This window comes from Vidua chalybeata, chromosome 16 (genome assembly GCF_026979565.1).
Source record: "Vidua chalybeata isolate OUT-0048 chromosome 16, bVidCha1 merged haplotype, whole genome shotgun sequence".
Taxonomy (NCBI): Eukaryota; Metazoa; Chordata; class Aves; order Passeriformes; family Viduidae; genus Vidua; species Vidua chalybeata.
The window spans coordinates 3,730,345-3,743,745 of record NC_071545.1 but is presented as its reverse complement, the minus strand read 5'-3'; the positions used below and the strand labels follow the sequence as shown (position 1 = coordinate 3,743,745).

Below are 13,401 nucleotides of genomic sequence, written 5' to 3'. Positions count from 1 at the left end.
CCCCCGTGCTGCCTGCAACCAGTGCTTGTTGTTCCTTAGCTGTGCCCCCCTGAGAGGACCCTCCCTGCCCCTGCATCCTCTCCACCCTCTTTGGGAGTGTCTGACAGCAGTGCCCAACATCTCTGCTGGGACACGACCTGCTCCAGCCTCCACCCAAACCTTCTGGCTCTGGAAGGCCCAGTGGGACATCATATTCCAGACACACCTCCAAGAGGGCCCAAAAAGGGCAAGAGCAATAATTTAGCCTTCCTTAAGTCCTACAAAAGAATTCTTATTCAAGTGTTAATGCCGGGACGATGGGAGCAGGCGGAGATGAGATTTTAAAAGTGCACAGCAACATGAGGATCTCCTCTAAGGAAGATCATGAGGAGTAATACTACTACTAACAGTAACACCCATGTGCTCCTCACTCAAGAGCAAGGCTGAAAATTAAGGACAACTGTCACCCTTAGTTGTTAAATATCTTCATTAGACAAGAATGAGGATAATTACTGCTCACAGAATTCACAGTTTGAAAAATCCTCATCCATTTTCTCTCCTGTTGATGCGGCACACACCAAAGGGCTCACACTGGGGGCGTTTCTGCACACAGCAGGGGAGGGAGGGGAAAGAAAATTCAACAAAGTACAATAGAAAGCTTGCCTCAAACCAACTTCCATCACTTTATATGTCCCAGAACCACAGAAAATTCTTACTAAGGTTTCTCTTGTTTGTTTTTTTAATAAAATATGTTTGAAATACAGAACACTACATGGGTGCTGCTTCAGCCGCGGTTCACCTGCTGCAGATTTGCTGAAAATAAGCACTGGCAGACCCTTCTTGTTGGTGCCATTGTCAGGAGCTCCTCTCCCTTCAGCCCTCTGGAGAACATCTTCGATGGCCCCACTGTAATCAGCAGGCCTGGCTGGGGAGGGCGGGTGGCTAAAGGACAAAGCGGCGGCCGTGAAGGACATTTCTAATCTTATCAGAGGTTCCTTGGGAGGAAGAAATACACCTTCTATCTCCAGGCCAGCCATTAGTCAGGGGTAAGCAGCCATCCGGCTGACGCGGTTAGCAGCCGCGTTATCGCCGCCCGCGCTCCGCGCCGTTTATCAGAAGATGGATGAGGGCCCTGCCCCAACCCCGCTCATGGCATTACACGCACTTCCAAAGGAGCCTGCATGGCACAGGGATCCCCACATAGGCACGGAACGAGTCGCTGCCCTCCCCTCCTGCAGGAGAAAAGGCTCGGAACAGGGAGGTTTTTTACAAATAAGTCCATTCTCCTTGTACGGCTTAGCCTCTTCTAAGGACCCGCAGCAGCAAAGCTTTTGCATTCCTTCCCCTTTTTTTGTCCATTATATTCCAATAAATAAATGCAACAGATCAATAAATAAATGCAACAGATCATAGTTTCCAATTATAATCCATTAGGTATAATCGTTCAAGCTACATTTTTAGGGTAAGGGTTTCCTTATTCTAGTCCTTCTGGTTTTAGAGAATGTTAAAAAAAAAATTCTAAAAACTACTTCACAGCAATTTTACAGCTCCTTCTAATTGATTATTCCCAATTATTATCGTCTATAATTTTTTAGTAATAACTGTAGTATATACCAAAACTTAAGAATTTAAATTTTCCATGTATATTGCTAAGACTTGCATATTTACATTTTAAACCATTTTAATTGAGCCTTATGCTGCATAAAGCTAAATTTTTCAACAGTTTAATTTTCTGTAACTATTTTTATGCTTAAGCTATTACCTTTTTGCACTACAATATCAACAACACATAAGTAATTATTTTTCCAAATTGTACCTTACAGATTTCCATGTTTTGATTATCTACAACTGCTCAAGACTTCCTTCATCTCCATAGCATTAATAAAGGGGAAAGAGTCTAGGAAGTCACATGATTTACAATTGTTAAATCATCACGAGTTTCAAAGTAACTGAGTCACCTCAAATCTACTGGCCACTTGCAAAGAGTTAATAAATGGAATTTTAGCAGAAGAAACATAGACTAATAAAGTACACTCAATGTTCATAAATTATATTTCAGTTATCATATCCTCCATGTACCTTTCAGTGCTTCATTGCAAGTTACTATTAAAATTAAAAATAAGATACCAGAACATTTTTTCCCCCCTGTCCTTTCCCCTCAACTTCAGTTGTCTTTCAGGGAAGCTACAGATTCCAATCTTCTTCCTCCCTTGCTGATGCCAGATCCATCTGATTCCCCTTTGGCTGCAGAATGACTCATCTCCAGAGGGTTGTGCTCAGTACCCAACCCAGTCCCCTCCAGCCTGCCCACACTGCCTTGTGCCTCAGCACTCCAGAGGAGGAGAGGATCTGTAAATTCAACTATCCCCACAGAAATAGGGGGCAACTACAGACTCCCACAAATCCTCTTCAGGCCTTGGGGATTTGCAAAGGGATCCTCCACATCCCTTGGATGTTTGCTGCTCCTTTCCCACCACCTACACAAAAGCCTTGCCCTGTTCACTCTACTGTCCAATTCCAAGCAATTAAACCTGAGATATAACATAGTGACAAAGACAGTGAAAAGGAGCCAGGTGACTCCCAGTATTCTTAGAAAATTCCAGCTGAAAATTCCAGCTGTAGCATGCTTCAGGTGCACAGGGTGGCACTGCTAAAGGAGTGCCCTGCTGCTAGAAAGGAAAATCAAGAACTCTATTGAAACACGTATTTTACATTCCCCTAGCAAAGCTACAAGTCCAACTGGAACGAGAGAGCAACAAGAGAAGCAGTAAATGGAAATCATCAGGTGGATGTGAGCAGGATTTACAGGCAACTCTTTGGAGAGGGAGGGTTCTGAAGTGACATTAACCAAGCTGAAAACGAGTCACATTCACGCTTTTCCATCAGCATTTCCTGTCTCCAGGTGTTGCTTTGCACTGCAGCAAGGCTGGGGTCAGCTGTCTGAACATAAATGTCTGGTGCCACTTCCAACACTGGGACACCCAGCCTGGGCTCCATCTGCTCCTTCAGCAGCACAACCAGGAAATCCAAGGTCAGGTCTACCAGAGCCCAATAAAAATGATGCAAGGTGAAAACATTTCAAGTATAAAGCCATGTGAGCAATTATTTTCCAGCTATTATTTTTATTCCTCTATTTCTATTTGCACTGATTGCACTTATTTCAATTATTATCTCTGCTGATATTTTAGCTATTAAGCAGCAAGCAGCTTCAGCAAGTTTGTTTGCCTCTTTTCTCTGCCAAGTCATTCTTTTGCACAGAAATTTGAGCAATGTCCTACAGAAACAAATAAAACCAAGACACTGCTAAGTTATTTATCAGCATTCTACCAGTGTCTTTTCCATACCATTTGCAAAAATACATTTTGCTTACAATGAAAGGTTGAAGACAGAGGCTTAGGAGATACATGACTCATAACAGTCATTATGTGCCTCACACAAAGCTCATCATTACCTCCTGCTTTTTCCATATAGGACAACTCTGGCATTGTAATTAGCTTTCTAATAAAACACTTCCCTCCACAAAAAGTCCAAATTTCCACGCATTTCTACCTGAGCACTCAATAAAAAGCAAAAATAGACAATAAGAAGCTAACATACTCTAAATATTTGGCTATATTTACAACATGTAAATCTGTTCTTTAAAAAACCCTGTGAAATCTAACCCCCCTAGTCTAACTCTAGAGCTTTGTTTCTGAAAATGTGAATTCACTCAAGAAGTGAAAAATACTGTCTAAAATGTTCCATGCATTTGATTTCCATGCAATTCTCCTCTTGTTTATGTTTTAGCTAAAGATTTGAATAATATTTTTTACTGGTTTTATTCCATTAATTAAAACAAAACCTGAAAAATCTAGTTGTATTCAGTGAGCAAACTTCAGGTCAGGAGCAACTTCACTTACTGCACACTGGAAAGACACACAGCACATCTTTTAAAACAGAGTTATGAAAAAGAAAATGGGAATCTATTGTAGCTTGACTCTTGACCATAACACTATTCACTTTAAGGGGAGAGGAAAAAAAAATACCAAAATGCCCAACACAATACAAAATTCAAGCAAAGTAAAAGAGATGTCAGATAAATTGTTATACATATGCAGGACATAATAATTTGGTTTTATTTTTAAAGATATTTAATAAGAAAACTCAGAATGAGGCTGTTCATCTTGTTGCAAATAAAATCAATGCATCTGATTTTATGTCACGGTCTGTTTCTGAAATGTTAAGTGGCCAAATCCAAAGAAAAACATAAACCACACCCTACCAAAACCCCACCCCTTCACAGAAGTCAAACTGTTACAGAATACCCCAAATTCTGCTGAAAAGTGAAGCTGCAGTTGTTTAGTACACCTGGAATTTTGATCCATGTGAAATCCATATGCATTCTGAGCCATTATCAATTTTAGCACTTGGTACAGAATGTTCTGTCATTGTCTAATACTGGGACTAGAACTAAATGATAATTTCACCTTGTTACAAACAAAAACTTTCTTTCCTAAACAGTATTTTATATTTCACATCCACAAAAATACAGATTTTTGACATTTTTCTTTTCTGCTCGTAGATTAAGCAGCAAAGTTAATTACATTTAAACAATTTTCAGCAAATCTAATAAATTACCAAACTTTCATTGCTGGTGGCACTAAAAATATCAAAGAGATGCTTTTGACAACGAGCAGAGAAGGCAAATTTTCCAGGTCATAGTGATATAAACGATAAAGCAGGCTGCCAAGAAACCCCTCAGCACAGACCCTCTGGATCTGGGAACTATTTTATATTTCTCTGCATAACTCAGGCACTGCTGAACTCACTGAACACGCTACAATAGAGATTTCCCAGAGCATGGCAGCAAATCCACAAGGGTAATTTAAGCAGCACTGGAAGAACATGTCTTTTAAACTTCTAAATAAAGATATTCAGAAGCTCATGTAATTGCCTGGAATCTCAGGAGTCAGTTCAGACAACAACTTCTGTCAAAGGATTTCCTCCCAGGGAAGGGTCACCTTAAAGACTAACAGGGGAAGACAGCGAGTCCATTAGATCAAGGGACCAAATCCAGCACCAGCTTGACATGGAGATACAAGGCAGGAAAGGTGTCAGAAAATTAATCAGCCGTTAACTGGGCCACGACTAACACCCCAAAAGAGTAAAGAAGTGCAGTGGAATTGGATATCAATCTATTGGTGGCAGCCCTGCAATGGCTTGTAACACCAAGTAAAAGAGGATAGATGGAGCAAGGAGAACACAAGCTCCAGTCACCTGTCCAGTAATTCACTGAGAAAAGCAAGCCCTGAAATGCCTACAAGCCTCAGGAGAGGAGTTCATTGGGATTCCAAACCACACAACATGAGGCTGGACACTGCAATGCTTGTTTCTCACTGAAACATTCCATTTTTGCAACACTAAGTACACATGTAAGGGGTAAAGTCACACACACTGCAGTGGCAGCGTATTTATCCTGAGATCATTGTGTATGACACCTCTCCTCGCAGCCCCACGGAACATCAGATCCTCTCTGTCACTTCCAAATAACAGCAAAGTACAATGCAGGCAGCACTTGGAAGAACAAGGCAGGAAAAGTTCTCGCCTACATGACAGGGCATCTCTTTAAAGAGCCACAAGAAGACCATAAAGGGACATTAGAGACAGACATTTAACTGAAACTCAGGGTAATATCCTCCACTGGGAGTATTAGCACTTAATTGGGAACAAACTAAGTGACTGACTTAATTCTGATATATTGCACCATCTGTAGAGTCCAGGTTATAATTGATAGGCCAGCTGGATGTGGAGCAAGGTACAGCATGTGAAATACTGTACTTTGTTTCTCACTCATTATTACTTTGCTAAACTGTTAAAGTTAAAATCGTCCTTTCCACTAAATGGGCATTGTTTTGTACTTATACCTTGTTAATTAACACATTATGAAACAGGTCATGGCTTTCAGTACAAGACAAGACTATTACTCTGAAAATCTCCTTGTTTTCTCTTTCCTCTATAAAATTACCTTAACAATGCACATGAAAGAGGTCATGGAGCTGCTCACGACCATGAACCCGTGCAAACACATGAGTAAATTAAAGGAATTCCTCAAGTCTTATACGAGCTCTGTACAGAAAATACATACTGTATCAATATAAAACAATATATATTATTTTATAGTTTCTACTGTAAAACAAATTTTGATTCACTTTTCAGCCTAGCCTACCCTTAATACAGAAGCAGTAAGGTGAAAATCAGTGGGTTTGGGACCAGTGAAGTCTGTAGCACTTTACTGCCCAGGTAATTTCATCTGAGAACCATAAAGTTGGCTTACTCTAAAATATGGGCAACTTTGCAAACCTCTTAAACGTATTTTATAGCACATTTCAATAGCTGGTCAAGAGTGCCTGGACTTTGGAACAGGCTTCCTCCTATTTCATATAACAAAATCAAAGGGACTAATCTGAAAGTCCCACTGGCAACAGCAGATGTGAAATAAGAGACATTTTGAGCATCTTGATTTCAATGGTATGAAAGGACTTCACCTATTTTACCTAACTGTAGGGCAAAGGAAAATAATTTTCATATGACCTTATATAAATCCCTACTGCCTTAGTACAAAATGGAAGTTATTGTAATAAATGAGCTATTCATGGATTCCATTATTTATATTTATTTGCATGAATGGAATAGGGGCGCAGTTAAATAGAGGAACTCTGGAATTCTGACTCACTGACTGTGAGCAGCAAAATCATCAAGGGTTAATTGCAAGGAGATGTCTCCTCTGATGCTAAGGTAGGATCTAACAGGTCCATTCCCACTTTTATGTTGATTTCAGAACTCTCTGAACTGGCAATGAGCGCCCCAAGCCGTGGCAGCCCCAAATGCAGCAATTTCCTCACATTCCCCTTCAGACACACAATGTCAGGAGCTGCTCTCATCCCTTGAGCTGATACTGCCAAACCAAGCAACATGACAGATGTTAATTAAAAGAAATAAATACAGCACAAGTGTTGGAACAACAAAACTCATGATCTGCCATGCAAGAAAAAAGCCAACAGCTCACTTTGTGTGTTGATTTGTGCTCTTCCCTGAGACATAAGGAACTCATCTGCATTCTAAAATGCTATTGATACACTTCATTATGCTGTTCCTGTCATGTAACCATACACACGTGGAAGTTGTTTGGGCTCGGAAAGAGTGGAATTACATTTGAATTAATTTGTTTTGTTTTGTTTTTGCAGAAAATCAGAAACACATCTAGAGGACAGTGGTTTTCAGAAGAAACTCGGGAGCAAGTTTACCTCATAAATGCTTCTCTGGCATTTCAAACATTTTCTAGGGGAAACAAAAATAACTTCAAGCTTCTTATCACCTGAACCATACTGCAAAAGGTCACTGCAGGCAGATCAGTGTCAGAGCAGCAGCCATTATTAAGCTCCAAATGGCCTGGATTCTTCCATTTTTCAGTGGTGAAATTTCATCCAACATTGATTTAATCTATTATCCAAGTCAATGCTTCACGTCCTGCACACACCAGGAAATCTCCACACACCAACAGAAGCACAGAAATGCCAGGTCAGTGGCATCTACACTTAAACTTGAAATACAAACTGATTTAACAATTGTTTTCTCAGGTAGCAAGAGAACCCCAGAAAGCCACCACGACCAGTTACCAATCCTTTTTCTTTGACTGCTGTGGGTCCTGTGCAGCTCCCCACAAGGAAGGGAATCAGTGACCAGGAGCCAGGCTGGGAAGGGGCGTGGTGCTGAACTGTTCCATCACAGAGCACATCCAAACCCAAGCCATGATAAGAAGCTCCAGGAGCACCTGCAGCTCCTGGGTTTAAAAGGCTGACACACCGAGCTCTCAATAAACACCACGAGCAGGATGTCCCATGGCCAACATTTTGCTGCAAGGAAGGCAACTACCAGCTCAGTAACTGTTTAAGCACACCTACACAGAAACAGGAAAATAAAAAGATAATCTTTAGAAATGCAACTTGTGTTATTTCTAAGTTTTATCAAGTGTGTTGCCACAATGCAGGGCAGAATCTCTCCAAGCTGCTCGGAATAGAAGGCACAGCATAAACAGTGATAACCTGAAATTAAAATAATAAACCATTTGATAAGCTTGATGTGGTTTGAAAGATGAAAGATAACAAAGCACCATATGCAAATCCAGTTCTTACTCTAATATGACGCAATATATATACACACATTTCAATTGCTCATGTCAGTAAAAGCACAACAAGGCAAAGAACAAAGAATTTACTCTTGTTCTTACACTTGCAGACTTAATTAGAAATATTTTTGGGCACACATATAACATTTGCTGCAAAATTTCAATAGCAATATACATCATGTGAATCTTAACAAAGATGAAAACAAAACTCTTTATACTTTAAAAATGCATCTGATGTGAATGCAAATGTATGATTTATTCCAACTAACCTTGCCTTATTACAAAGCAATAATTAGGAAAGATTATGGTATAAAATGGAAGGAGGGGGCTGACTCTGAGCCAAAAGGAACACAGAAATAAATCAAGGAATTTGAAAAGTTGAAGCAACAGCAGGCTGCAATTTTGGCTACCATTAAGGACATTATACTATTCACTGCAATTTCTGTTAACAGTAGACATAAAAATAGGTGGTTTCATAATAAAAACTGGACAGTAATGTACATCTTTATTTTCACTTAAAGCTATGTCAGTGGCTCAGTATTCTGTCAGGATATTCCTTTCCTGTTTCATCAGTTACAAATATTAGTAATTTGTGGTAAAAGAAAAATAATTTTACTATCTCTAAAGAGGAAAAAAGAAGTCTACAAACCTCTTCTCCAAATCCATAAAAACCCCATATTACTCTTACTTACCAGCTTCTTACCACAGTGGTTTTGCACATAACTTTAATACTGAAATTAAAGCACATACAACCACTCACATGGACAAAGTTCTTTGACTGGGATATTCAAGGAGAAATCCTAAGGAAAACTTCACTTTTCTGGAAGCATTTGCCTCACTGACTCTGTTTTGTATCTCGCTGCTGGCTTGTATCTTTAGGTGTATTAGGACAGCTATTTACAGCAAAGTGCTGAGGGACATCAGATCAAAGGGACAATTACAAGGCTACAAAGGTCTGCTAAAACCAGATCCCAGGAGAAGCTCAGTAGCTTTGACTCCCCAATGCCCCAAGGAGAACCCAAAGATCTGATTTCAACTCAGCTTCTTTCCCACAGAGCCAGCTCATCTCCAGCAAGCTGAACACAAATCCCCTGCTTCTGAGGGACAACAGAGCTCCAGCAATGCACAAAACTCAGGCAGCCAGCCTGAATCTCTGAGGAACACTTCAATCCATGCCACAGCTCTGTGACACAGCTCGGGTTGCTCCTCCTGCCTGGAGGAACTTGCAGGATATATCATATTTCTGCAGGTTTTCAATCACATCTGTTTCCTCTGGCTTGCACAGGAGCACAAATGCAGCCCAGTCCAGCACTGCATGGATGCTTCAGCACTGCTCAGAAAAATCTAAACCCCAGTGTGTGCCCAGGAGCCCCAAACCCTGCAAACAGCCCAGCCTTGCTGCACAGCTCTGCACACAGCCCCTGATTCACAGCCCAGGTCAAGGCAGCAGCCTCAGCTTCCCTCCCTGCTTTAATAAAAGACCTTCTTAAAAAAAACCAAACAGATCACCAGCAAGAAAGCAAGATATGGAAGGTTCATTTTACAAGTCTGATCAAACTGGGGAACTACTTTTGGTGCCTGTTCTGGACTAAGAGAGGGATAAATAGAGAATCAAAGAGAAAAGTGACAGAACAGCAGAGGGGAAAAAGAAAATGAGCCAGTTTGGGGGGGGAAGGTGAAGATTAGGACAAAACAGTACAGAACAGGCCCATTTGAGTAACATTTTTTATTTTAAGAGCCCCTTGGCTATGCCTTGGCTCAGCTTTATCTGCAGGATATATAATTTCTCACAAATTTTCCTGCAGTAGCCTTTTGATGAGGTGGCACAGTAATAAATGGGGAGATAATTTGATGTGTTGAACTTTTATTGCTAGTGAGGAATAAAAGGATTTTCAGCTCCCTGGCTGAGTCTGCAGTACTGACAGCTGGAGCAGGGAGGGAGAGAGAGCTCCCCCGGATTAAACCACAAAAGGAGAATAGGTATGGATTTCTCATAAAAATAACTTCAGTGATAAAACACAGCAGCACTGAGTACCTGTAAGAATTAAACTGCGATTACCAACTGAGTTTATGAAGTTGGCCTGTCATTCTCACACAAATGGAAGAGTGGGGACATGCACACACACACGCTGCACTGGGGTTCCACTGGAGCTCTCTGCATCTCTGGGAGATGTGAGTGCTGAGCAGGGAGCCCTGGGGGTGCAGCTCACAGCGAGAGCCAGCAGTGCTGCCCCAAAGCTCTGCTCACTGCAGGCACCACTCCCCACCCCACTGCGTGTGAGGGCTGCCCCAGCCACTCACACTGACTGCTTGCACCTGCTTATGAAAATAACAGAAGAGAACCCAAAGAATAATGGATTTTAGAGGTTCTAGAGAAAAAAAAAAAAAATTAAAAACCCGAACAAGTGCCTGGTTTTACTGTTCATTGTTACCAAGTGTCCGTGCCTGGGTGCAGCACTGGGGCTGGGGGCTCTGGGCGAGCAGGGGATGCTCCACGCTGGGCACAGCCCATCCTGGACACCCACCCTGGGCACCCTGAGCCTCAGCCAGGCTGGCAGGGCCATGGGGGAACGGCTGGGACAGAGGACAAATCCCAGCAGGGAGAGAAGGGAGGGGGGACACGCAGAGCAGCCCTGGAGCAGAGCCCCACACCAGGGAACAGCTCCTTAGGGAATGCCAAGTTTCCTTTAACAACAGCTCACTTCAAGCACAGTATATATCATTTAGTACACTACTGTATCATTTCGAGCTCTACCTGGGCTTCCAGCCTGTTTTACAGCCCACCACTCCAAGCACAAGTCCTAATTAATAATGATAAATGATGTATATAAGACATCTAAGGATGACTTATGATTTACATAACATTTACATTCTTTAAATCCAACATTTACATTCTTCAAAGCTGATTCTCAGTACAATATTCTATCTTAAGATATCTGCCTGTGTGGTTACAACATCCACAGTCAATTCTGAATGTTGATTTGAATTACTGACAAGTAATTGAAGAGTAGATCATTGACACTGAGAAGGCAAACAAACTGTTAATGCTAATTCCTCTGAGTACATCTCACCAATAATACTGGCAGGAGGGAATTAAAAGAATACATATTCCCAAATAATAGAAAATCTGTGAACACAGATACAGTTTAATACAGTAATAAATTTTTTTTTTGGTATAATAAATAACAAGGATCTTATACACGTTAAGGAAAATTAGTTAAGCCTTAGGAACTTCATGTTTGCCCCTTTCATTAGAAAAAGAAAGAAAAGAGTAAATAGGCTGTAATTCACCATTGATGTGTGGTGTAGAAAACATATTTAATGACTTCCCCCCTTCCCCATAACATTCAAATTCCCAGTTAAAGGCACAAGAAAAATACCTATTTTGAAATATATTGAAGAGCCCTTTAAAATTCTTGGGGTTTAAGATACAAGAATACTATAAATTACTATATCATTATTTTTCAATTTTAAAATTAACTAGGTTTAATTACTTAATCTCTTGTGCTATGTCCTGAAATTCCAATGCCTCCTCTTTGAGCGCATTTTTCCTCAAAACCGCCCCGGAGGACAGGCAGGTACAGCCCAGCCCCAGCAGAGAGCGCAATTGCTGTTTCCATCAGCAGGGTTTGCACACACCGCAGGGTCACACCGAGCTCAGCACAGGGGCTTCAGGCAGAGAGAAAACCAAAGACAAAAACAGCAACAACAAAAACCCACACAAAACAACAGCAACAACAAAAACCCCCACGAAACCACAACAACCCACACAAAACAACAACAACCAAAAAAAAAAAATCCCGCACTATTTTTCCTACTTTTTATTAGTACTTTTAATCGACCAAATACTTGATAAACTCAACTTCATAGCTGTGCATTGAAGTCCAAGAGCTGACAGAAAATTCACCTGAAGCTCAGCACAGACTCTGAGCCTGCGTGCTCAGGTGTCCCAGCCCGGGCAGGGCAGATTTGTGCCCAGATTCCCGGGAGCAGTGGGGCTGTCTATGGGCAGGGTTTGAGCTGTGCCCCAGCAGAGCAAACATCACTGCTGTCCCCATGGCACAGCACGAGCAGAGCATTTGCCACTGGGAGCAGTGGGAGCACTGCTGGTGCCTGAAATCCAGACCCCAGCACCTTCCCAAAGCGTGCTGTGAACTTCAGCATCCACAAGAACTGAACCCTGAAATCCAGACCCCAGCATCCTCCCAAAGCCTGCTGTGACCTTCAGCATCCACAGGAGCCCACAGCCACACCCTGCAACTCCCTGGGGTGCAGCTCCACCAGCACTGCAACACCACAGCAGTGTCTGTGCTGCCCCATGGGCCACTGAAACCTCACCCAGAATCTACAGTTAAAGCCTTCTCCATCTGAGTAACATTTTAAGGCACACAGTCACAGAGAAAAGCAGGAGGAAATCCAGACAAAAGGCACTTTAGAGACTTATTTTTCCTGAAGAAGATGTTACTGCTATTGATGACCTAATGCATCTCTTCACTTTCTCCTTGTTTGCTGAAGGATAATCAGGAGTTAAGTCAGCCCTGGGTTGCTTTTACATGAAGACCCAAGGCAAGTCAAGAGGTTCAAGATAAAGAAAATCCCAAACGCTTAAAAACTCCAGTTGTCATTAGCTGCAAAGTTTTACCTTCAGCCCTGAGCCTGTTAGCCCTCCTTCCCCAGCCCTGGGGCTTTTGGTCAGGCATGAAGTGTCCCCTGGTGTAATCTTCACACACCCTGCTCCTCCCTGACAGCAGAGATGCCCCCTCTCAGTCAGTGTGTCACCAAGCTGTGACAAGCCCCAGAGGAGCCCCTACATCTGGTGACACAGCACAGCTGCACAGGAGTCATGCTGGCAACACTCTGTTCCACAAACTCCAGCAAATGTTAACTGATTTCACTGGAAAAGGCAAAGGAGGAGGGTGGAGGCAGCAGCAAAAAGGATCCCACCTGCAGCACAGCATGGAGATTCATCTCCAGAAAGACTCACAGGTCCTCAGCTGGGGAAGCTGCATGTTTTCCTCCGATCAGAATCTCCTTCTGCCAAGGAGGAGAGACCTTACATTCCTGTAACATTACATCTCTGATTTGAACCTCATGCTTTCGTGTACTTCAAATGCTTTGGGTGTTGGGCAGTGGAGGACCTGTAAAGTGCATTGGTCACAGGGGACTTTGCTGGATGGAAAAGGTGCCAGGAAATATCAGAGGCAGCATTAAAACCTCAGGAGTCAGCAGAGGTCTGAACAAGGTGCTAAGATGAAAGA

General features: G+C 42.1%; 1 protein-coding gene across 2 annotated transcripts in view; it reads right to left on the bottom strand.

Annotated features, from left to right (window-relative positions):
• RBFOX1 (RNA binding fox-1 homolog 1) overlaps positions 1–13,401 on the bottom strand; it is a 1,013,650-nt gene that overhangs the window by 706,858 nt on the left and 293,391 nt on the right. The window lies entirely within an intron of this gene.